This window comes from Panthera uncia, chromosome D1 (assembly GCF_023721935.1).
Source record: "Panthera uncia isolate 11264 chromosome D1, Puncia_PCG_1.0, whole genome shotgun sequence".
Classification (NCBI taxonomy): domain Eukaryota; kingdom Metazoa; phylum Chordata; class Mammalia; order Carnivora; family Felidae; genus Panthera; species Panthera uncia.
In genome coordinates this window covers 93449071-93473384 of record NC_064808.1, presented here as the reverse complement: position 1 = coordinate 93473384, position 24314 = coordinate 93449071, and the positions used below count along the sequence as shown (strand labels likewise).

Sequence of the window (24314 nt, the reverse complement as noted above, 5' to 3'; positions counted from 1 at the left end):
GGGGGGGAGCCCGAGTTCCTGGGAGGCTCCGGGCTTCTTGCCGTGCCCTAGGGGCGTGGGGGTTGGAAAGATGCCCTCTGGCTGGTAGGAGATGGAGACGGGTCTGGGGCTGCGGGGGAAATAGGAAACTTTGTCTTCGAACCAGTGTATGGGGTGGGGGTTGGGGGGGGAGTAGAGGACGTGTCCCCCGGGAGGTTTGGTGGGGAACGGGGCGGGCGGGCATTTCCAGGCCGCTGGGACGCTAGGCCTGCTCCTTCCAGGGGCTGATGAAAGGACGCGGTAGTTTAACAAGGGCCCTGGGGAGAATCGTTTTGCCCTCACATTGGGAGACTTTGAGAAGGAGGGAATTGGAGTAAGATGGGGCCTGAGAGGAGGGTACCCGGCCCTGGGATCTGGGAGGGGGGCCAATGTAAGGATCTCCGTGGAGCTTCATTCTTTGTTGGGGATGGGGAGCATTGAGTTCTAGATCCTCGCCTAGGAGGACATTCTGGGAATTGGTGAAACGAGAAGATTTCATCCCGTCTTCTCTTGGCACAGTGATCCTAGCAGTTGCAGTTGAGGAAAGTTGGTTGGAAGAGTTGAACGGTTGACAGCTAGTGGAAGAAGGAGGAGCTGTCGTCTGAAGGTTGCTAAGTTACTGGGAGTTTGTAGGCAACCGCCTAGGGTTGTCGTTCGGGCAAGTTAGCGGTCCTTTCAGGTCCAGATACTGGCTTAGCTGGGGCTGTCCCCGTTCTGTGTATGCTTCCCTGGAGCTCTGAAATTGGTTTCCAAGAGTCCCTTCGGAGCGAAGAGATTATATGTAGGTGCTGAGGACTAATGAAAACACTCAGCCTTTGGGTCCTGAGGCATTAGAGCTAGATCTCTAGGGTAAGAGCTTGCAAACTTTTTTTTTTTTTTTTTTTTTTTTACACATCATGCCCCATATGAAGAAGCACTTTTTACATTATGATCTAGTACATACCTATATAATGAGTGAAAAGTTTCGCAGAGCACTGTTTACCCTTAGGACATGTGTTACATTCTGATAAGTTCTATTCTGTTCCATTCACTTTTATTAAAAAATGCTGACTGAAATCCACCAAATTGATTTGTGGGTCACAAGCTGCTGCTTGAAAAACACTGTCCCAAGGCACAGTTCTTTGGCTTCAGTTAGTGTCCTAACTGACAAGTTACAATGGTGTTGTATGGTTCTACAGAGCTACGATGATTATAAGGAGATGAGATTATAAGTAGATGGGGGGGGGGGGGGTCAAGCCAGCCAGGTGCAACTGACCGCTTCATTTGTTTACATATTTATAACATGTAGCATATTTGGTGTTTTGGATCATAATCTTAACCTTTGGTATCTTAATGTGGCCTGATCATTTTATAAAACCTCTGAAGTACGTGCATGCTTTAATTTTCTCCATCCTTTGCTGTGTCAAAGAAAATGAGAGGCCTAATCCTGTTGAGTTGATTTGTCCCTACAACATACTTAAGGTAATGTTAATGTTATAGTGTTGTAAATATACATTGGTTTGCTTTTCTGCCATATTTAGAAAAAAATCTCAAGCTGAAACCTAAACTCTTCTTATCCAATAATACATGGTATAAGAGTTATACATAATTAAAGATACAGGTACATGGTTTTAGTATATACTTTAAACTTAAATCATAAGTCTGAGTATAACTTTGAGTTAACATCTTAATTCCCCCCACGAAAATGTTTTTATCTGTTTGTAAAATAGATGAGGTCTTCATATGAACAGTATTATAATGAATATTGGTGAGTATTGGTGAACAGAGAGACCTTCATGTGTTGCTATGTTTAAGTCTTTTTAAAGGTTGTCACCCAGCCTGTTGTTACGTGATGTTGAGTGTCAAATAATGTTGCCTGATTTCGGGAGGTAAATGTATAGGGTTTGTATTTAAGACCAGTTTATTGGTGTTAATTTTTGTTGAGGATGCCTTCATATTATTTGGAACTTGGAATTCCAAGCCATAGCCATCAGAAAAGAATTGCCCACATTAAACTTCATCACTGGAGCCATATTCTTGATGAGAAGCCTTATGAAAGCATTCTTAATCATCTTCAAACTTCGTGTGTTGTAAATTATATCTTTATTGATTGATTGATTATATCCTGGGTACTGGTGAGAGGGTCTGTGTTGGCATGTATCAGTCATCCTTTAAAAATGATTTTTTTTTTAATCAGGTAAATATTTGTTTTTGAAATCCTTGGCTTTAAAGAATGTTTAAAAGCTTTCTTTTTGTGGTAGTTGCTTGAAACATGAAGGAAGAGTCTCATTAATTTCGTTTTCCTGGGAATCATGTGTACCTGTCAATAAACAGTTGTGGAGAATTTACCCTGAGTGATTGTGTGTGCTTTTTTTATAGTTTTCATTTTTTTCTCTTGAACCTCAGACTCTTAGGTCTGTCTACCTATAGTAGGCTCTTTTCCCCTTCCCCTTTTTGCTTCCAAACTTCTCTGGGTTTGGAAATTAGATGCTTATATTTGTTAGAACTTTGTGTAAAATAAGATTGTGCAGCTCTGAATAATGTTCTTTCAATTATATATGTATGTATATTATATGTATACTAATACTTTTTTTTAGCGTATGAACTATGTGACATGTGTTTTGGCTAGTCAGAGGCCTATTTATTGACCTCTTAATTGTGGGCTATCTTTAAAGTAAGTGAACTCTTTATATATTTAGTCTAGTTAGGCATATAAGAAGAATTTCTAAAAAGAAACCGGAAACTGACAGTGATAAAGGACCTAAGGAGTGAAGCGATCAGCCGTGATTGTTGCCTTTGCCCTACATGCAATTAGTCATTAAGAGTTGCTATTCCTCCCTTTTTAATCTTTTTCGTTACCCTCTCTTGACTTGGATTTCTTTGCAATTAGAATGCTAACAGCCTCACTGTTCCCATTGTCTGTTACTCTCATTCTACTTGATCTCACACAGCTTCATCAGAGTACTCTTCCCAAGAACAATGCCCTAATTTATCATTTCTCTTCTCCAAAACCATTAACTTCCTAGTGCCAGCACTGGATAAAGTCTACACTGTTTAAGTTGACATTGACGGTATTCTGGAGCGGCTACTTTTATCCTGACCCTGTTTTTCCATTCCTAGATGCAGATCCTCTGTTCCCGCCAAGCTGTCTGCTCATTGTACTTTCTTTTTTAACTTGATTCCTAAAAATCTGGGAAATGTGTTCTTCATGAATTCCTACTCATCATTTTATTACATCATTTTATCATCTTCTTCCTTGAAGTCTTTCTTGCCTGTTTTGCCAATACTACTTTTCCTACATTGCTTTGTGATATTTGTGTGTTTTCTTTCTTTTTTTTTTTTTTTTTTTTTTTTAACCCCTTTTGGATTATAAATTCATAGAGGACAGGAGGCCCAAATGTCCTCGAACCTCTAGGACACCTAGCACAGGGTTTATCAGAGTTCATGGACCAAGTGAATCAGAATTGACTGAATTTATGGTTAAAATTGCAGGTCTCCAAAAATTCCACCTTAGACTTACTGAATCAGAATCTTAGAATTTGCCTAGGCGAGTCTTCTGTATGGTAAAATTTGAGAATCACTTACCTAGCATGATGCTTTAAATTACAGTAGGTACACACGTAATTTTGGTGCAAATGATGTAAATGAGCTGAGTAATACCAGTTCAGCAGATTGGTTTAATTTTAGGGCTTAGCAGTCAGGCAGCCTAGATTTGAATTCTGTTACCTTTACTCATTAGCCATCTGACATTAACTTTGCTTTTCTGATATATAAAGTGGCAGTAATAATAGTATCATTCATAAGGGAAAGTGACAGTTGAATGAGGTAATATGTGTAAAACAACAGAGTGCAAAGCACGTAGTAAGCTCAATAAATTTTATCTGCTGTGGTCATAATGATCAGCATGATAGCAGTGGTTATGGAAGTAACGAAAAGTGGTGAGAATAGGTTTCACGTCAGTCATTGTTAATTGCTCATGGTTTCAAGGATTCAGGCTTAACATTTATTTTCCATTTTAGACTAACACTGGACCTGTATGGTGCTTAAATTCAATTAGCATGTTAAAATTGCCCCCTTTAACCTCCCCTTTGCCTAAAGAAAACTGCAGACTTTTAAACAGAGGGCCTTCGCCTCATTCCATCTGGTCCTGCCCGCCCAGCATCATCTTCTAGCCCTGCTTACACACACCACGCCAGCCAGTTTCTCACTTTGACTTACTTGGGCCTTTGCACGTGCTTTCCCCCTTTTTCATCTAGGGGATTCCTGTGACTCTTTTAAGACTCAGTTTCGTGTGTGGCCAAGCTCGGTGAAGGGAGTCATTCCTTTGGTGTTCTCAGAGTGCTTTTCCCATCCTTACATACTACCTGTGTGTACATTGGACTTCTTTTTGGCAGGGAACGGATTTGGTCCTGGCATGTGTTCTAGGTACATGGTAGGTAGTTAGTCCACCTCTGCTAGAGGCAGAGGATGTCTGGTGGTTGACTCTTCTAAGCTGTCCCATTTGTCTGGACTTTCCCCAGCATGATCTGTTGACCACTTACTGCATGCCAGACACAACCAAATGCTTTAAAAACTTCCATTTAATCTTCACGGTGACTCTAATGACTACGGAATAGCTATTAATAGTTCCATTTTACAAATGAGAAAGCAGGCGTAAAGAGGTAAGTAACTTGCTCGAAGTCCAGTGCAGATTCGTAATTGAACTCAGGCTGAACTGAAGCCCCGAGCTCTTAATCACAGGGCTCTTCTAGAAACAGAGGTAAACAAGATGACACATTTCCAAAACTGGCTATGTGAAATTTTTACTAATAACTCATTCATGGTCCTTAGGAATGTGATCTATTACTAGCACTGTTAAGAAAAGATTATTTAAAGTAAAGGTCATCTGAGGTTAATGCTTTTCTAGTGATTTTCAAAATTTCTCTTTTGATTCTGTCATACTCATCACTGGTATACTTGATTTTCATCTCATTGCTAGAAGATATTACATCATGTTTAATCAAAGTAAAATTCACTTTTTTATTCATTCAACAAATATTTGTTGCCCTTTGCCAGATACTCCTCTCCATAACACTGAGCCGGACTGACAAATCTCAGCTTTTGTGGGACTTAGGAGAGGGACTCAAGCACTAAACATGTAGTAGTAAGTGGTGTAAAGAACGCAAGTGGCTGAGGTAATGGTGATTAATGGTAGTAATGGGGCTCTTTTTGATGGGCTGGCCAGAGGCAGCTCATCGAGAAGGTAACATTTGTGTTTGAATTTGTTTGAGGCTTGGATGCTGAGATGAAGCCAGCAAAACCATGAGCCAGGTAAAAGGCATTCCTGGGAATGCCTTAAGAGGGAATCAGCTTGGCAGTTCTGAGAAGTAGAAAGCCAGGCTGGCTGAAATCTAGTGGGTGGGAGGAGGTTCGGTGAGCAAGGTGAGCAGAGAACAGATTCAAGGAAGCCCTGAAGACCATGATAAAGAGATTGGATTTCATTCTAAGTGTGAAGGGAAGCCTTTGGTGAATTTAGGGGACATGATTTGACTTAAATTTTGAAAAGATCACTTGGCTTCTGTTGTGGAGAAGGGATTGTATAGTCATGAAAGATCACGAAGGAAGCTATTGGAGCAGTCCCAGTGAGCAGTTGATGAAGGCTTAAACCAGAGTAAAGTAATGTGGACAGAAAGAATTGAGTGGAGTCAGGGTGTTTGGACTGTTGATAGACCTTGCTGATTAATTACATGGGACTGTGAGAGGAAAAGGAAATAGGGGACTGGTAGAGGAAGAGAAGGTTTGAAAGAGAGACCTGAGAGTTCTGTTTTTGCCCCCTTTGTGCCCCTCGCTGATGATACATCCCCACCCTCCAAGGATGCCACAACCCTGAATTTTGTGTTTATTATTCTTTAACTTCTTTACAGTTTTTATTACATATATATGTGACCGTAAACAATATGATTAATTCTGTTTTTGAATTTTGTAGAAGTGGAATTTACTGTAAATGTTTTTACAATTATTTTATCCTTTCAACAGTGTTTTTTTTATTGAATATCTTTTAATTTATTTTTTTTTTTAATTTACCTCCAAGTTAGCATATAGTGCAACAGTGATTTCAGGGGTAGATTCCTTAATGCCACTTACCCATTTGGCCTATCTCCCCTCCTACAACCCCTCCCATAACCCTCTGTTCTCCATATTTAAGACTCTCATATGTTTTGTCCCCCTCCCTGTTTTTATATTGTTTTTGCTTCCCTTCCCTTAGGTTTCATCTGTTCTGTGTCTTAAAGTCCTCATATGAGTGAAGTCATATGATATTTATCTTTCTCTGACTAATTTCGCTTAGCATAATACCGTCTAGTTCCATCCACATAGTTGCAAATGGCAAGATTTCATTCTTTTTGATTGCCAAGTAATACTGCATTGTGTATATATACCACATCTTCTTTATCCATTCATCTGTTGATGGACATTTGGGCTCTTTCCATAGTTTGGCTATTGTTGATAGTATTGCTATAAACATGGGGGTGCATGTGTCCCTTCGAAATAGCACACCCGTATCCCTTGGATAAATACCTAGTAGTGTAATTGCTGGGTCGTAGGGCAGTTCTATTTTTAATTTTTTGAGGAACCTCCATATTGCTTTTCAGAGTGGCTGCACCAGTTTGCATTTCCACCAGCAGTACAAAAGAGATCCTCTTTCTCCACATCCTTGCCAATATCTGTTGTTGCCTGGGTTGTTACTGTTAGCCATTCTGACAGGTGTAAGGTGGTATCTCATTGTGGTTTTGATTTGTATTTCCCTGATGAATGATGTTGAGCTTGTTACCATGTGTCGGTTGGCCATCTGGATGTCTTCCTTGGAGAAGTGTCTATTTGTGTCTTTTGCCCATCTCTTCATTGGATTATTTGTTTTTTGGGTGTTGAGTTTGATAGTTCTTTATAGATTTTGGATACTAACTCTGTATCTGATATGTGGTTTGTAAATATCTTCTCCCATTCTGTCAGTTGCCTTTTAGTTTTGCTGATGGTTTCCTTTGCTGTGCAATTTTGATGAGGTCCCAATAGTTCATTTTTGCTTTTGTTTCCCTTGCCTCTGGAGGTGTGTTGAGTAAGAAGTTGCTGTGACCAAGGTCAAAGAGGTTTTTGCCTGCTTTCTCTTTGAGGATTTTGATGGCTTCCTGTCTTACATTTAGGTTTTTCATCCATTTTGAGTTTCTTTTTGTGTATGGTGTAAGAAACTGGTCCAGGCTCATTTCTCTGCATGTCGCTGTCCAGTTTTCCCAGCACCATTTGCTGAAGAGACTGTCTTTATTCCATTGGATGTTCTTTCCTGCTTTGTCAAAGATTAGCTGGCCATATGTTTGTGGGTCCATTTCTGGGTTCTCTATTCTGTTCCATTGATCTGAGTGTCTGTTTTTGTGCCAGAACCATACTGTCTTGATGATTACAGCTTTGTAATACAGCTTGAAATACAGTGTTTTTTTTTTTTTTTAATATAAATTTCCGGGATACAGCTTTGTAATTCACATCTGCATACACTACAGAGTGGTTACTACCACAGGTCTAGTTACCATCCATCACCAATCAGTTGACCCCCTTCACCCATTTCCCACCCCCGTAACCACAATCCTCTCTATGAGTTTATTTTTGTTTTGTTTGGGCATTTGTTTTGTTTTTTAGATTCCACATTTGAGTGACCTCATGCAGTGTTTGATTTATTTCACTTAGTGTAATACCCTGAAGTCTATCCATGTTGTCCCAAATGGCAAGATTTCATTCTTTTTTATGCTAAATAGTATTCCATTGTATAAATATACTACATCTTATTTATCCATTTATCTATCAGTGGACACTTAGGTTGTTCCCATATATTGGCTATTGTAAATAATGCTGCAGTGAACATAAGGGTGCATATATTTTTGAATTAGTATATTTGTATTCTTTGGATAAATATCCACAAGTAGGATCGCTGGATCATATGGTGGTTCTTTTCTTAATATTTTGAGGAATCTCCATATTGTTTTCCATGTGGCTGCCCTAATTTACAATCCCACCAACAGCGTTATGAGGGTTCCCTCTTCTCCATATCCTCTCTAACACATGCTGTTTCTTTTCGTTTTGATAATAGTCATTGTAACAGGTGTTAAATGATATCTCATTGTGGTTTTGATTTGTTTACATTTGTCTAATAGTAATGATGAGCATTCATGTGCCTATTGGCCATATGGTGTGTCTTCTTTGGAGAATGTTTATTTAGATCCTCTGTCCATTTTTTAATTGGCTTGTTTGGATTTTTTGTTGTTGTTGAATTGTGTGAGTTCTTTGTATATTTTGGGTATTAACCCCTCGTCACATACATGTTTGCAAATCTCTTCGCCCATTCAGTAGGCTGCCTTTTCGTTTTGATGATGATATCCTTGACTGTGCATAAGCTTCTTAGTTTGACATAGTCCCATTTGTTTATTTTTGCTTTTGTTTCCCTTGCCTTTGGAGTCAGATCCACAAAGACATTGCTAAGACTGAGTCAAGGAGCTTACCATCTATGTTTTCTTCCAGGAATTTTGTGGTTTCAGGTCTTACATTCAAGCCTTTAATCCATTTGAGTTGTAAAATAGTGATATAGTTTCATGCTTCTGCATGTAGCTGTCCAGTTTTCCCAGCACTATTTATTGAAGACTGTCCTCATTGTATACTTCTTTGTCAGAGATTAATTGTCCATATATGTGTGAGTTTATTTCTGGGCTCTCAGTTCTGTCCCACTGATCTGTGTATCTGTTTTTATACCAAATTCAAATCAATTGTTTAAAAATTGAAGTATAATTAACATGCAGTGTTATGATAGTTTCAGATGTACGATATAACGATTCTACAATTCTGTACATTTTTCAGTGCTCATTAGGATACGTGTACTCTTAATCCCCTTTGTCTGTACCATACTGTTTTGATTGTTGTAGCTTTATAGTCTAGTTTGAAATCAGGTAGCATGATATTTCCAGCTTTCTTCTTCTTTCTCAAGATTGCTTTGGCTATTCCAGGTCTTTTATAGTTCTATACAAATTTTAGAATTATTTGTTCTAGTTCTGTGAAGCATGCCTTTGGAATTTGATAGGTAGTGCATTGAATCTGTATTACTTTGAGTAGCATGAACATTTAACTATTAATTCTTTTAATCCATGAGCATGGAATATGTTTCCATTTATTTGTGTCTTAGATTTCTTGATTTTAAAAGTCATTTATGTTGATGAGAAAACCAGAGAACTATTAGTTTCCATTGCTGTGTAACATTGCATTTTATGAATATAGCATAATTTATTCAAGCCTGTTCTTGGATGTAAAGGCCTTTATTTGGTCAGGATTTTCATAATTTAACACAGTATTGTTGTTGTGAACATTCTTACGCTTGTCTCCTTGTACACTTGTACAAGTTACTATAGAGTTTACACTGAGAAGTAGAATTGCCATATCACAGGATATGTGCATCTTCAACTTAACTAGACAGTGATAAAGTGTTTTCCAAGGTATTTTTACCAGTTTTTATTGAGGTATTTGTACTCCCAGTATCAATGGAAGAGTTTGTGTTCTTCCACATTTTCTCCAGTACTTTGGTAGTGTCAGAGTTTTTAAGTTTTGCTAATTTACATAAAATAATATTCCATTGATACTTTAATTTTTGTTTCTGAATATTATTAAGCTTGAACATCTTTTACATATATGTATTAGTCATTGGAATTTTATCTTCTGTTAAATAATGTGTTCATATCTTTTGTCATTTTCTATTGGATTGTTTTTCTCTTTCTCACTATTTTTAGGAATTCTCCGTATTAGTTACGTGTGTTGGAAGCATCTTTTTCCAGTTTCTGTCTTACGTGTTTTCATGTTTAATGTCTTTTGATCAAAAGTTTTTTTTTTATTTTACTGGCCAACCTTTCCTTTATGGTTCTTTATGTTTATGAAATATTTCCCTAAATCAAGATTTTAAAGTTCTTCTCCTATTAGAAAAAAATAACTGTTTTCTTTTCATAAGGATAAGGCTTGAGTTGAGTTTTTCTATGTTGTGAGGGAAGTATTCACTTTTCCCTTTCTCATATTGATAATCACTTGTCCCAGGATCAGTTACTCAAGTTTCATGTTTTCCTACTATCTCTTTGCCATTTCCTGCCATATTTACATGGGCCTGTTTCTGGGCCGTCTTTTCGATTCCATTGATCTCCACCCCTCTCTTCCCAGCCGCTCCCAACCCCCCGAGTTGTTTTCTTTAACAAAGTACACTTTGTACTTACGGTACTTATATAGAGTTGCCGTGAACACTGAATGAGTCAATGTGGAACCATTGCTCCTGTGGGAGATACAAGGTTAGGTTCCTGCCAGTTCTGGTCACGTTTTTGTCAACTGATCAATACATAACCTTGTTTTATATGTGTGTCTGTTTAAAGACATTTTATTCAACGTATATTGTTGATCTCTTAACTTTGAGTTCAGAGTGCATAGCAGTACAGTTCGTGTTTGAGTAAATCGTATCTAACAGTCTTTTCTCCATAAGGCACATCACAGGCTTCTTGTGTGTAAGAACACTAGACAGCACTTCTGCAGGACACTTCAGAGCCATCATAATAATGAAAACAGAAGAATATGAAAAACATGGTGCTAAATCGCAAAAAGGGTGCTTGCTTACAGTGTGAGAGCTGAAGCAGGATGGCAGAGTGCTACCTTGTTCTATCTCAGCTGGATATGTGCACGGTGGGCGATTCGACTTAATATCTGCACGTGCCTGTGAGCTGCAAGTATGGATTTGGGGGCCACAAACAAACTTTATTGAATAGGTGAATTTGCAAATAATGAATTCTATAATAATGACACTCGACTACGCTATGAAGTCTTGTGAGAGACGCAGTGTTTCAGGAAACCCTTGTCTTCAGTCCTTTTTCTTTTCTCCCATGCTTGCACATGTCTTCATAACATTTTAAGAGAATAATACCAAGGATGTCTCAGATGCTCAGTTCTGATTGTCAGATGCCATCGTCTCAGTAAAAACACTTCTTATTTGAGAAGGTTTTTACTTATTATCACAGTATTGTTATTTAGTTCATAGTTAAATGGGCAAAGAATTTTAGGAAAGAATTATAACTCTTCAAATGTTGAAAACAAATGTAAATTATTAAATCCTTATTCTTGTGACTCTTGTGTGATGAACACAGTTTCTCATAGGTACTATTAGTAATTTAAGGCATGAGTTTTATAAAGTCAAGTGCCCTTTGGAAGTTTTTCTTTTCTTTTCTTTTGTTTTCTTTTCTTCTTTTTCCTTTTCTTCTGGAAGTTTTAAAAATGCTGACTCTGTTAGCCCCTTATCCGTTAGTGCTGTTTGTCCACATGAACATTGTTAGTAAAGGAGTCCAAGAAAGCGATTAATGAAGATTGTATACTTTATAAATCAAACCTCTCGCAAAATGGATTTATTGAGACTTGGCTAGTTTATCCTTTACTCACTGTTTCACATTCTTAAGTGAAATGTTGGCACTAATTTGGTAAGTGTGCTGGAGGAGTAATAACCAGAAATTTGGGACTTGCTCTATGTTCACCTTATTTATATATATATAAATATACATATATAAATATAAATTTATAATATGTAAATATAAATTTATAATATATAAATATATATAAGTATATTTATACATATTATAAATATAAATTTATAATATATAAATATATATAAATATACTTATACATATTATAAATATATAATACATATACATATATAATACATATATATTAATAATATGTAATATGTAAATATATAAAAATATAAATATATAAAAATATATATATATACACACTGTGTGTGTGTGTGTATGGCATATGTTCCATAATTTCTTGAAATATTTTATATCGTGGTAAAATATAAGATAAAATGCAGTTTTAACCATTTAAAAATTTTTTTTAAACATTTATTTATTTTTTTTTCAATATATGAAGTTTATTGTCAAATTGGTTTCCATACAACACCCAGTGCTCATCCCAAAAGGTGCCCTCCTCAATTCCCATCACCCACCCTCTCCTCCCTCCCACCCCCCATCAACCCTCAGTTTGTCCTCAGTTTTTAACAGTCTCTTATGCTTTGGCTCTCTCCCCCTCTAACCTCTTTTTTTTTTTTTTTTTCCTTCCCTTCCCCCATGGGTTTCTGTTAAGTCTCTCAGGATCCACATAAGAGTGAAACCATATGGTATCTGTCTTTCTCTGTATGGCTTATTTCACTTAACATCACACTCTCCAGTTCCATCCACGTTGCTACAAAAGGCCATATTTCATTCTTTCTCATTGCCACGTAGTATTCCATTGTGTATATAAACCACAGTTTCTTTATCCATTCATCAGTTGATGGACATTTAGGCTCTTTCCACAATTTGGCTGTTGTTGAGAGTGCTGCTATAAACATTGGGGTACAAGTGCCCCTATGCATCAGTACTCCTGTATCCCTTGGGTAAATTCCTAGCAGTGCTATTGCTGGGTCATAGGGTAGATCTATTTTTAATTTTCTGAGGAACCTCCACACTGCTTTCCAGAGTGGCCGCACCAATTTGCATTCCCACCAACAGTGCAAGAGGGTTCCCGTTTCTCCACATCCTCTCCAGCATCTATAGTCTCCTGATTTGTTCATTTTGGCCACTCTGACTGGCGTGAGGTGATATCTGAATGTGGTTTTGATTTGTATTTCCCTGATGAGGAGCGACGTTGAACATCTTTTCATGTGCCTGTTGGCCATCCGGATGTCTTCTTTAGAAAAGTGTCTATTCATGTTTTCTGCCCATTTCTTCACTGGGTTATTTGTTTTTCGGGTGTGGAGTTTGGTGAGCTCTTTATAGATTTTGGATACTAGCCCTTTGTCTGATGTGTCATTTGCAGATATCTTTTCCCATTCCATTGGTTGCCTTTTAGTTTTGTTGGTAACATTTATCTTTGAGAGACAGAGCAAGACAGAACATGAGTGGGGGAGGGGCAGAGAGAGGTGGGTACACAGAATCCAAAGCAGGCTCCAGGCTGTGATCTGACAGCACAGAGCCTGACGCGGGGCTCGAACCCACGAACCGTGAGATCATGATCTGAGCCAAAGTCGGATGCTCAACCCACTGAGCCACCCGGGCACCCCGTTAACCATTTTAAAGTATATGGTTCAGTGGCATTAAGTATATTCACATTATTCTACAACTATCAACACCATCCATCTCCAGGACTTTTTCACGTTCCTAAACTGAAACTCTGTCCCCATGAATCAGGAATCCTCATGCTTCGCTCTCCCCAGTCCCTGGCGACCATCATTCTACTTTCTTTCTCTGTGAATTTGGCTACTATAGATCCCTCATGTAAGTGTAATCATATGGTATGTGTCCTTTTATATCTGATTTCTTTCACTTAACATTATGTCTTCAGAGTTCACCCATGTTGTAGCACGTGTCAGAATTTCAAAGCTTTTCAAAGCTGAGTAATATTTCATTATCTGTATACACACCACATCTTGCTTATCCATTCATCCATCCACGGATATTGGGGTCATTTCCATCTTTCGGCTATTGTGAATAATGCTGCTGTGAACACTGATACACAAATATCTTTTCAAGTCCAAGCTTCCAGTCCTTTTTTTATGTATCCACAAGTAGGATTGCTGGGTCATATGGTAAATTATAAGTTTAATGTTTTGAGGAACTGCCATACTGTTTTCCGCAGCAGCTATACCATTTTACATTCTCACCAGAAAGGCACATATATTCATCTTTCGTTACTAAACAGTGCCTGTTCTCAAGTATGGCATAAATCACTAGCTTTTGCATATAAAATGTGAAGTATTAATATGGATACTAAAATCAGTATTAAATTTGTTGTGACTATAGTTTTTGCAGGAGAATTTAACTTGTGCTAGGTAGCAAATATTTCTGACTGCTCCTGATTCATTGCTGTATCATTTCATCTCTTATTTTTGGAATCTCCATGGAGAGGTAGACATAATTATGCGTTTCAGCAGCTATGAAACATTTTTGTTCACAAGGACTCTGGTCTCAGAGTTTATTAATAAAACTGCTTTTTTTTTTTGTTTTGTAAAATACATTTGATATCCACAATCAAAAGTGATTAGAAAACTCATTGATTAGCACATTTATAGAGTGCCGATTATGTGTAAAGGTCCAGTCCTTGATAGATACAAAGAAACATTATGATATGGTCCTTACCCTCAAGAGCTATACAATCGAAGGCCATGAGACATAAACACATGAAAATCACATTACTGGGCCAAAGTTAAATAATAATGGCATGTAGGACAAAAATGATACCATGCTAACATGTGACTGATTAATCGCCCGCTGAAAATTTTAGGCAGTAGATACCCTGAGCTCAGCTCAAAGGAAAAGGACCATTATGGCAGGAGGTATCTGTGAAGTTTATTCTGAGCAAGATATTGAAGAATACATAAAATTTAGACCGAGAAGAAGGGGAAAGACCTTCCAGTTAAGGAGGAATGACATTAGAAGTGTCAGACATTTTTATTGCCTGAGTCACTAATTGGCATTAATTGGCATGGTCCTGGGACCAAAAACAGTTAGATCAAATCTATTTAACAAAGTTACAAGTAAGTCCCCCCAGCTGTACATTAATGCTACCATGCTCCCTGGGTGGTGATGGGAGTAGTAATAGCGGTGGCAGTAGAAACTATAGTAAATGGATATTTATTAAGTGCTTTCTAGGTGCCAGGCACTGTGCGAAACACTTATTACCCATATTGTCTCCATTCTTTAGCAACCATATGAGCTGGGAGCTGGGGGCTCTCTGTTACTCTTTTTTATGGATGAGGCAATGGAGACTCCGAGAACCAAAGTAACTTGCCCACAGTCACACAGAGCAGTAGAGTCAGTTCTGATTTACCTCCAGGCAGTTTGGTTTTTAGAAACAGCACATGTTACCTACCACTGGGCAAACCACCATAGCACTAAATGTGGAAGAGGCTAGTGATCTGGAAACTTTGCAACTTTTCTGTGTAGCTGCTGTTTAACATCCTGGCAATCCCTGGTTATGTGCTTGAATGGTGTGTAAATTCTGCTATAAGGCTGCTTGCAGAGTGATGTACTAGTAGTTTGTTCCTAGTGAGGCCTTGCTTTAAGTTAATAGCTTTTGTAAGTGTTCAGGAGGAGAGATAATGGGGGTAATCTCTTCTGTATTCAGTTGAGTAATGACCTTAAACTTGTGTATTCACAGTTGAAAGATAGCATGCATATGTGATTTTCTTCTGATGAAAACTACTCTGTTCAAGAGACTAATATCCATTGCTTTTTGGTGGGAAGGAGAAGTTAAAAATAATTTTTGCCCCTTTGGTGACGAGACTAGCCCTGCTGCTTAGTTTTGTGGTTCAGTTCCCCTGATGTGGTTACAAGGCATGTTTTGGCTATGATCGTTTTCGATTATTTTAATAAGTTGTGTTTCTATGATTTGTGCATGGTGTCATATACTGTTGACGTGAAATATACCTTTTTTTTTTTTTTTTTTTGGAGTAAAGATAGCATGACTCAACAGATTAGGGGTGGGGTACCGAAAGTATGACTTAGCATGCTGGTTGGGCCGTGGAAACTCAAGCAAGTCAGCTCAGTTTCGTGTCCTGTAAACAGAGATAAGTGTCAGTTTGTCTATTTCAGAGGGTGGTTATGGAAATTACTAGCCTTTAAAAGATTGTTAATCTCGGTGTGGGGAGACTTGGCTTTTGGAGAACATTGACTCAAGAGCAAATGTATCTACCTCCTGAATTTTGAGTGAGTGAGACATTAAAGCTTTGAGATTTTCCCAAATGGAATCTTGCCATATGGAAAGGTAGGGTTGGATGCAAATTTGTTTGTGAAGGGGTTGAGATGGGGAGTAAGAGTGGAACTCTCCTTGGAAGCCATTGAAGTAAAGGATATAGTGAATGTTGAGCTTTTTTCACTGTTATTGTAATTGCGGAAAGTGATTTTTTTTTTTTTTTTGGTAAATTTCAGAATGCATGATTTCATAGGATATAGACAACTGGCTTAAGCCAACATTTCTGGACAGTAAGAAACTGCAAATCAAGGAAGAAGTGCTTAGAAATATTTTCACATAAAGAGGTACTTAAGTCTAAATAGCAGTGTTTTCTTTTTATGTATGTGTGTATGTATGTTTGCATTTTATTTTTTTTTAATAGCGGTATGTTCTTAATTTTTTTTAACTACTTTTTCATCAAAATCGTAAAATTCTTGGGCTAGAGCATTTAGATAAGACCTGTCAAGTGCTGTGTTTATGTCCAGTAGACCATGCCCAGGAGGGGCAGTCCTGTTTGCTACTGTGTGGCTGTAGATGAGAAAACGGACTTTTTGTCCAACATTAAACATGCCTCATATACAATATATTTCTTTCATAGACAACATAGACAGCTCTGAAGCTGTGCTCACTGGTAACACGGAGTCACAGTTTTAGACATCTTTGGCGTCACGACTATAGTGAAGTAAAGAATTTGGGTTAGATATTTTAAGGTCTGTCATGTTCTTAAGGTGAAGCAAAGTGATGTGGTACGTGAAGGGGAAGCAGTGCCCCACTAAAAGCATAACCCAAGGACTGACCAGGAGTCTGAATTCACATTTCATTTGGCAGTGTTGGATTTTTTTTTTTTTAATCTTCTACCAAAAAGTTGATATGCCACATTATTACACTTGGGTGTAGTTTAGTGTGCAGTTGAGAGACTGAGAAACAGGGTGGTTCTTAGTAGGCTGTGAAACTGTGGCATGGTGTATTATGATAATGGATTTATCAGCCGCGGTCAAGTTTTGCACTTGGAATGCTTAGAGTAAATTTGTGAATTGGTGAACTATAATTCTACAGACTCATTCTGAAACTTTAATTAGCTTATTTTCCTTACTTTTCATCCCAAGAAGGCATCCACTAAGGTATAGTACATAATGGTCAGAGGAGGTTAAGTGAGATAAAATTACAGGTATGCATACTTTATGATAAATGAAATTAGATCTGCCATACAGGATGAGACTGTCTAGCTTAATTGTATTGCCTTGGACAATGTCCCTGAAGTGTTTTTACGGGCAAGATAGCTGTCATTCATGACTTCAGTGGCAAAAGATTGTTTAATGGAATACTTTACAAACCTGAAAAATGATTATTATGTAGATATGTATTTATTGGTATAGAAAGTTTTTCATGAGCTATTTAGCAAAAAGGCAGGTTGCGCAACTACCTAAAAGTAATTTAATTTCGTTAAAAAGTTATGTATCTCCATAGCATGGGAAAATGGCCCAGAAAAAATACACACTGTTAGGTGCATCCTCAGGCTTAACCTACTTGCTACATCTGTTGACCACAGCTTCCTGCTCTGGCTGTGGCTCTAATATGATATGATGTGCTTCTGATATCAATAGCTTTTGATAACACCTATTTACATGCTAGCTTAAGTAATAAAACAAGAAACTACATCTACATGGAAACTACATGGGATTACAGGTCTCTCACTGATTTTCAACTGGAAATTTTTAAAAATTTGGAATATCTATCACTTACATTTTTAAAAAACAATTATTTAGAAAGAAGCTTATTAATAGACCTTCATCCATTCATTAATTTAATCATTCCTGGAGGGAAAAATATATCCCACAGAGTAATTATGTTTTATTGGGGTACATTTATGCTGAAGATGAGAGAGATTTAGAAAACAAAGCAAACTAAAGTCCCAGGTACCTGAAATGTCTGAGAATCTGGCAAGATTTGGGTATAGTGGGGGTTTTTCTAAAAAGGAAGCTTTCTGGTGATGGTGTTAGGAATCCACAAAGCAGAAGTTAAATGGGCTTTAATAAACAAATAAACACTGGTGTCTGCGTGGCTTAGTTAAGCGTCCGACTCTTGATTTCGGCTCAGGTCATCACCTCACGGTTGTAAGATCCAGCCCTGCATCAATCTCTGAGCTGGGCGTGGAGCCTGCTTAAGATTTTCTGTCTGTCTGTCTCTCTCTCTCTGTCTGTCTCTCTCCTCCTCTGCTCCTTCTTGCTCTCTCTCTGCCCCTCCCCTGCTCTTTTTAAAAACAAACAAACAATAAAAAATAAACTTGTAAAAATTGAGAAAGCTAGTAATCCTAAGAGATTCTTTGAAGCTATTCAAGAGCTTTTCCTCTTTAGACTTGTTTTGTTGGTATGTTGTTAACCTCCTCCACCAGCCTCACCCCCAAATTCAGCCTACACATTTCTCTTTTGTCCTTTTTAAGAAAGACCAAGATCTAAAACTGTTCTTTCTGAACACTTGGTGTTTCTTCATCACCTGTCCTATCTTTTCTGCTTTCATCTGAGCTTCTCAAAGGCATGGTCTATACTCAGTCTTCACTCATTTCCTTCATTCCCTGTGCTATGGTTTCTATGCCCTCCCTGTACTGAAACTGCTTCCCTTAAGGTAACAAACTCCTAATTGCCCAGTCCTTTAAGGATTAAAAAATTCTCATCATTTTTCACCTCTTGTATTCGCAGTGATCTATCAAGTTTTCTTTTATCCATATAAGAGGAGGCTGACCTGAGCAAGGTCAGTCATGAGCTAACCATTGTCCCCCCCCTGCAGTCAAGCCTCCTGCCTCACCTGCTCTCCCCACATGTCTTTTCTGTTTTAGCAGTATCACTTCATAGCCATGTTTCATGTCTCTTGTGCCTGTTCACGTTCTGTTTCCTGTGCCTGGAATACTCTTCTCCATCCTGTTAACCTAGTCTTCATTGTCTTTCAAAATGGCTCACGATTTACCTTCAGCCTCCTTGATCATGCTTCCGAAAGTGAATCACTTCTGTTTGAATTTACTATTTCTGTGTGGCTTATTTCAGGTTTGCGTTATCTCTGTGAATTTCCTTCTAGATTGTGGATGCTCTGAGGGCAGAGTTTGGGTTTTACTCATTCTCACTTTCTTTCAGCGTTTAGTCCAGCATTTGACATAGACCTGGTGTCTGGTTCATCTTTGTTTCTGTTTTCAGGATTTTTTTATTTTTTGTTTTTTGTTCATCTTTGTTGAATGAAACTAAATGAGGCTGTAAGCTTTGTGAGGGCACACATTTCATGAACGAACGAACGGGCAAATAAGCCTGATGGGAACCACTTGATAAAGTGCAAAAAAAGAGCAGAGAAAACTAAGTATATTTGTTGTCCCCAATTTTATTAAACAAGTGATAAAGAGATTCTTATTCTCAGATTGTCTTGTAAGGGAAATAGGCACCTAAGTGCAGAAAGATGAAGGGAACAAAGTGTCATCTGACCAAAGGAAACTAAAAGCGAATTGGTAGAGCCTCTCCCAAAATGTTTAGTTTAAGTTTTGTTTTCAAGTATTTGGTAACAAAATACCAGCAGGTAGCTTTTAGAGTGTGGTTTTGCTGCCCTTCTCCGATGAATAGATAAGTTGGGTTAGCTGTACATAAGTCGGTCCCATGTCAGATGGCTGAAAATAATTTAAAACTACCTAGGAGTGTTTCCCTCTTCTCCATTAGTTTAATGCTATGAAAAATCTTCCTTGATATTTAGGCTCATCCTAAATTAATGCATATTTTGAATTATTATGATTTATTTTTTAGAACTGTGAATCTGGGGGCACCTGGGTGGCTCAGTCGTTAAGCATCCGATTTCGCCTCAGATCATGATCTCACGGTTCCTGAGTTTGAGCCCCACGTCGGTCTCTGTGCTGACAGCTCAGAGCCTGGAGCCGGCTTTGGATTCTGTGTCTCCCTCTCTCTCTGCCCCTTCCCTGCTCGCTCTCTCTCTCTCTCTCTCTCAAAAATAAGTAAACATTAAAAACAACAACTGTGAATCTGTTCCCAACCATTTACCCTTGCAGTAATGTGCATCCTGCACACGAAGCACCTTCCTGCTTCAGGAAGCACCGCTCTTTTTGGTCGTCTCCACAGGGACAGGTGCCTGGGAAGCCCAGAGCTCCCAGAGCATCCCTGGGCTTACGGCTTTGTAAGCTCTGCCTCCTGGAGCCCTTGTGGTTCCAAAGTCACAGTAGTTTTGATACAGCTTGGGTAATTTGTATAAAATATTTAGTTAACTTTTATTAACCCATTTAACTTGGCTAGCAAAGGAAGTGACCCTGCAGGCCTGAGGGTATTCTTCCAACCCCTCTGTACATGTCACGGTGGACTTTTGCTTCACCTTTGTTAAGGCCCTGGGGAGCCTGTGTACTCTGGCTCCGTCTTACCCTCCCCTCGTTTAGCCTCGTTCTGCGGCTCAGGTGGGTTTCATTCTTTCTTTTTCTTTGCCAGTTGCTGTTTTACAAAAGTATTTATTTCCTTTTGGCCACCATTCTATTTCTCTTTTCTTCCTCCTTCCCTAATTCCTTTAAAAATTATTATTAATATTCTATATTTCACATGGAATTCCAAATTCCAGTTTGGAACTTTTTTCACAGGCAGTTGATAACAATGAGGAATTAAAAAGCCATTTGGCAGATTATTAGCTCATTCCCAGATAGATCACTTAAAAATGTTTATGTTTCAAAAAGATAACACAGTATATGAAAGGAAAAGATGATGTATGCATGCAGTGAGCTCAGGTGGTTCAAATGGGTGCAGTGAAAAAGCGAATCTCCTTTCCACCCTTATTCTTCATTTCCTCCCTCTGGATTTTTTGTTTTTTTTTTTTGAAGTTGTGAGTGAGGCTAGTGGTATTGGCATTCACACTTTATGAAGTATGGTACTCCACCATAAAGTATTTTTGTGAAGTACATATTGATCTTGTGTACCGGTGTAAAGATTTGTCTTGTGTATCTTCCAGTGTTAGTGGTCAGAAGTGTTCTGTTTTCAGTTGTGTTGAGTTTCATACCGACTTTGACCTGACCCTTTGCTGGGAACATAAAGTGTGAATGGTTTGACAGTGATGAGGAGTTTTAGGTGACTGGACATTCTTTTCTTATACTAATCTATTTGGCAAAAATGTACTGAGCACTTTATCCTCCAATTTGCACTTCATCCTGATTTTCTCCAAGCACTTTTACAAGAGCACATTATGGTTCAGATTTGAGGCACAAAGCAGTTGAGATTTTCACAGGCACACTCCACAACTTGGTAATGGAACCAACATCACCCAAGATTCCTGGCTCCCTGGCTTTCAGAACCAATTCAGAATACTTTTACAAATGCATTAGAACTCTGCCAACTACAGAGGTAGTGAGATGTAATTTGACACCTGTTCTTTCCAGAAAGTCATAGATTACCCCCTCCACCCCGCCCCCCCCCCACCAAAACCTTTTAAAAGGCTCCAGTTAAAGATCTTTTTCCATCCTGTATTTCCTCATTTTTCAGACTGTTTGGTTTTCAGTTTTCCTTTCCCACCTACTGTTCCTCCTAAAACTGCTCCAACAGATTTTGAGTAGATTTATGTTACTGATCCATTTTGCAATCTTAATGTTCTAATTCAAAGCCCATGTATTCATGTGTACGCTATCTACGTTCCTGGAAGGCTGTTCCAATAGAGTATCCTGGAAAATGACCAATGAAGGCGCCTGGCATTGCTTTTAAGTCTTTAGGAAAAAAAGAATATGAAACAAACCTCTAGACTATTTGGAAGAGTTTTTACAGCATGGGGCCATGAGGAATAACTTGTTAAGTTCCCGTGATTGCTGGCTTACTAGGACTTATTTCAATGTGAGTATGCCTCTAGTGTTGCCATCCCTCAGTTTGCCTGTATTTAAGTTGTGTATTAGATTATTGCCCCTGAATTGGCTTGAGTTTAAGTGGTTCTAAAGCTTCCAGTTTAAAGATGCTGTTTAAACTTGGTGAACATTATTTTGACACACAGTGAGTTGAGCACCCTCCCTACACACTTTTTATTCTTTTTAAAAAAAAATGTTTATTTATTTTTGAGAGAGAGAGAGTGTGTGCGAGCAGGGGAGGGGCAGAGAGAAAGACGGAGAGAGAGAATCCCAAGCAGGCTCCATGCTGTCAGCACAGAGCCTGATGCGGGGCTTGAACTCACTAAGTAACTCACTGACAGTGAGATGAGATCAAGACCTGAGCTGAAATTAAGAGTCAGACACCCAACTGAATCATCCTGACGCCCCATTGAACTAAGTATATAGAAGATAACAATGTAACCTCTTTGACTTTTGTTAAACACTTCCAAAAATTCTGTTGGCATTCTGCTTGAGACCAGTCTTTGATAAGAACCGTGGTGTCTGTCCCTAGTGGCATAGCACCTGCCCTGTGTTGTCTGCTGTTGGTGATAAGTTTACACTGTAAAAGAACCTTCCACCTGAAGATTCCTGAAGTCTTTGATGAACACATACACTTCAGTTTTGTGACAACCATCAGCACTGAGATGGAGGACAGCAGCATTTATCACTCCGTGTGGATGGAAAGAACAAACTGCCTTGTACTAACAGGTTCTGTCTTTAAGCTCACGAATGAGGATCCTGACAGAGGGCAGTCCTGAATTTTCAAGATGTCGTGTGATATCCTCATTGTGAAATGTACTTCATAGTCTAGACCTTGATAAATGAAACTTTTGTTCAGTAGATGGCCATGTGCTTAGTGAGTATCTACTCTGTGTTCTAGGCATTTGTGAGTTGATTTTACAAAGTACAGTAGACTTGGCCCTGGTAGTAATTTAGGAAATGGGCCAAGTTGAAAGACCACTTTTATATTCATGTTTTTTTTCAAATTCTTATTACAAACCTGAGAGGAACATTTTAGCCCATCTATAGGTGAGAAAATTAAAGTAGAGAGAGGTTACATAGCTAGCTTATGTTCTACCCAGCTAGTAAATGATCGAGCCTGAGTTTTCTATGTTCATGTGCTTTCTACCATACTACAACTTCCTGTAATATGTAATTAATAACGTGTGTATATTTTAGAGCTTTACAACAGCCCTGTAATCCCAATAATGCATTTGTATATTTTAGAGCTCTATAGCAGCCCTGAAGCCCATTAGTCTAGATGTTCCTATTGTATCTTACAGACAAACACATTTGAGTCCTGGAGAAATAATGTCTTGCCTGATGACACAAAACTATTAAGTGGTAGTACTGAGTGGGGCTTACATCTACTCCCCATCCTGAATTCTCTGCTCCTCCTGCTTGGCACACCGGAGGCTAGTGGTTTTTGGACTCCACAACATTTATTGAGTTCTGTATAGGGCACTGTGCCAGATGCTGGGAATTAATATTGGAGAAATAAAATGACCCTGTGGTGTTCCCCTTTATACTGTAATGGTGGAGTTAGTATAGTCACATGGGAAAATACCTACCACTCAGCATAATTAAACCATATAAGCAAAAGTAAACCAGTGTAACATAGTGAAGTAAATATGTCACTTCCAATGACAAATAGTTTGGAGCATTATCTGGCACATATCACACAGCCTTCTGAGAAGTTTTTTAATGCTCATACCTGCTGGTTTCTTTTAGGACCATATACAAGTAGTCGTTTCCAGCCTCTTCAGCTTTACTTGCTGCTTCTCTGTAATCTATAATCATATGTTCATCCCTCTTCTATTTTAAGAGGAAAAATCTTGACAGTTGCCCCCAATTCTCTACTCTGTCCTGTTCCTGCCTAATTTATCAGCCCATTTCATCCTCCCCTTCTTGTCAACTGCCCTTCTAATTAAAACTTCTCAAAATGTTGGGGCGCCTGGGTGGCTCAGTCGGTTGAGCATCTGACCTCGGCTCAGGTCATGATCTCACAGTCTGTGGGTTTGAGCCCCGCGTCGGGCTCTTTGCTGACAGCTCGGAGCCTGGAGCCTGCTTCGGATTCTGTGTCTCCCTCTCTCTCTGCCCCTCCCCTGCTCATGCTCTGTCTCTCTCTGTCAAAAATAAATAAACATTAAAAAAAATTTTTTTTTAAACTTCTCAAAATGTTGACTGTACGCTCTACTCTGTGGTTGTTCCATTCCTTCATGACTCTGCTCCCTCTGCCTGTCCTTTAAACAGCAGCATCCCTGAGAGTTCGATTGTCCTGCTGTTCTTAGAAATATTGCCTGTATCCTGATGATGTAGAAATCTTCATCTCTAGCTCACATTTCTCACCCAACTGCAGACTGTTTCCTTGGATAGCCCACAGATACCTCAGACTGGAAGTGGATAAAGTGGATTTCACCATTTTCTTCTGCAAAACGAAATCTCTTCATATTTTCTTTTTACTTAATGGTATCATCAGTCACCTGGTCACCTGTACTAGAAACCTGGGGATCAGTCTTGACTCTATCTTCTTCTCAGCCCCTATAATTCCTGAAAAGCTTGCTTTAACATATATATGTATACATACATATATATACACATACATATATATATATACATACATATATATATATACACATACATATATATA

At 38.5% G+C, this 24314-nt stretch overlaps 1 protein-coding gene across 5 annotated transcripts in view; it reads left to right on the top strand.

Annotated features, from left to right (window-relative positions):
- TBCEL (tubulin folding cofactor E like) overlaps nt 1–24314 on the top strand; it is a 75425-nt gene that overhangs the window by 1006 nt on the left and 50105 nt on the right. Inside the window, exon 2 of one of the 5 annotated variants that reach the window (XM_049620909.1) lies at nt 15990–16097. The exons of 3 other annotated variants lie outside the window; for them this stretch is intronic. The gene's annotated coding sequence lies outside the window, so the exon portion shown is untranslated. Of the gene's footprint in view, nt 1–15522; nt 16098–24314 lie in introns of those variants that run through there. One more of the 5 variants, XM_049620902.1, reaches the window with a different exon arrangement.